Consider the following 2623-nt stretch of genomic DNA (forward strand, 5'->3'; position numbering starts at 1 on the left):
AAATATAGTATTGGTCATAAAATAAAACCTTAGCATATGTCTTATATAATTAAATTATATATATGTATGTATGTGTATATATATACATTTATATATATATATACATCTATCTATATATATATATATACATATATGTTGGTTTTTGGGTCACACCCGGCGGTGCTCAGGGGTTACTCCTGGCTGTCTGCTCAGAAATAGCTCCTGGCAGGCACTGGGGACCCAATGGGACACCGGGACTTGAACCAATCACCTTTGGTTCTGGATCAGCTGCTTGCAAGGCAAACGCCCCTGTGCTATCTCTCCGGCCCCTAAATTATCTTTCTAAAGAAGTTAAATGGGAGTGACTGGAGTAGTAGCAAAGTGGAAGGGCATTTGCCTTGCACACAACCCACCCGGGTTTGATCCCAGGCATCCCATTGTCAATGAAATTGTCACTGCCAGGAGTGATTTCTGAGCGCTGCAGAGGCAGGAGTAACCCTTGAGCACTTCTGGGTGTGACCCAAACCCCACCCTCCAAAAAAGAAGTTAAATGCGTTGACAATAGAGGTTTTAATGTATTTAACTTGCTAAATCAGCTGTCTGAGGGGATAAACAAGTTAAGTTCTCTCATTACCCGGAGGCAAGATTTTTACTTAGTTATTATAACATTGCCACACGTCTGTGGATTCTGCAAAAGTTGCCTAGCAACTTCACAATTACAAACAGAGGAAATTTGAATTAGATATGCCCGGGGAGAAGGTGGGTGTAGCCCTGTCTCTCCAGTACCGTGCTGTACTCAGAGGAACATGGAATTTTGAAAAATCAGAACAATCACTTCAAATTTCAGTTAGGGCAGTGCTACAGTTAAACTATAACATTGTGCTCTGTATTGAGCTCGAAAAGGTGGTGCCCCTTCTTTCTTATTCATTTTGGCATTTGTTTTTTAAAAACACCAGGGTACAAAGCACACTGTTAGTTAATGGAGATCTAAAGGCAAATAAAACTTGATCTCAGCCTGGGAGGGAAGCTTAGACAAGTAAACAATGAGTGTTATATAGTCCATCCCTGATAGGGTAGAGAAGTCCGGTGCTGGGAATATTTATTTTTCACTTGGAAGAAGACTAAGTCAAGAAAAGATTTTATAAACTGAGACTTGTTTTCAACTTAAAAAACCGTTTTCTTTCTACCAGTCTTTTTTCTTTTGATCTCTAATTTATCTCTCTCATTCTATGTGAGGACTGGGTGCCAAACATTCGAAGTACTAGGACTGTGGATGGTCCAACAACGCTTTCTTTCTGTTGGATCGGAGAGTTAGAACAGTAGGTAGAGCGCTTGGCCTTGCACACTAGTGACCCGGGTTTGATCTTCCTCATCCCATTTGAAAACCCAGGCATATCAGAAGTGAGTGAAACCAGGAGTGAGTGATTCCTGAGTGTTGAGTGTTGAGCTGGGAGTAACCCTTAGCAATGCCTGGTGTGGCCCAAAAACTTAGGGGAAAAAAAAAGTAAGAGAGAGAAAAAAAAAAACCCTTCCATTTACTGTGGGAGTTCAGTTACCTTTGCTTTAAATTGTTTATTTTAAGGACTTTAGTGACAAAATTAGAACTGACAAAAAACAAAACTCCAAAAGGAGAACAAAAAACTAAGACTGCTTATCTCCAGAAAGGGATGGGGGAGGGGTGACTAGACCAAGGGTTGAAGCAGTGGGAAACTTGTAGCATTTAACTCTACGTTCAGAAAAATAAATAAGTCCAGGAAGGGAGGGAAAATGTGATGACTAAGAACACACTCCTTTTTTCTTAAAGGGGATAGAGTAACTTTGAGATAGATTAAATATTAAAGAAATAAAACGGAATGTTGTGAGAAAGAGGGGAAGAAATGTGAACTCAAGTGGATCCCCAAAGATACAGAACTATAGAGAGAAGAGGGGCTTATAGAGAGATATATCTTTGGGGGTTTTAATTACTGTTTACCCAGGAAGCATGCTATTTTTACAGGGAACTGTGTTGTGGGCAAAAAATAAAAGTTTTTCAAATTTATTATTTTGATTTGAGAACCACATCTGGAGCTGTTCAGGGATTATTCCTGGTTCTGCACTCAAGGATCATTCCTAACAGGATTTGGGGACTGGAAGACCAGGGACTATTTGCTGGGGACAGAAACCTGAAAGCCAAGTACCCTTAGGACTCTACTGTTGCTTAGGAACACCTTCAAGTTATTGTTATTTAGATTTGACGTAGACTGGAGAAAATATCAACCATTAAAATAATTTAAAACACTTTTTATTTGAGGCACAAGTTATTTACAATAACGATAATGATATGGTTTCATGCATACAAAGTCCATAACAATACACCTCCACCAGTATCCACCCTACCCTCATTCCAGGGCTGTAAACCAGTTGTAGATCTATTTCCATGACAAAGAATTTTGTCATCAGAGTAAAGGTGAAGGAGGTGTTGGAATGAATTGTAAAAAAACACTCCTTGACTTTGGCCACGGAAGATCAGAGAATGCCACTGGAAAATACAAAAGGGTAGAGTTTTTCTCTTCAAAGCGCTTAAAATTAAGTTGAATCAACATAAGGAAATATTTTCATGTCAGCAAATGTTTGAGTAAATACAATATTTTCACTGTATGTTTCA

Source organism: Suncus etruscus, chromosome 9 (assembly GCF_024139225.1).
Source record: "Suncus etruscus isolate mSunEtr1 chromosome 9, mSunEtr1.pri.cur, whole genome shotgun sequence".
Classification (NCBI taxonomy): Eukaryota; Metazoa; Chordata; class Mammalia; order Eulipotyphla; family Soricidae; genus Suncus; species Suncus etruscus.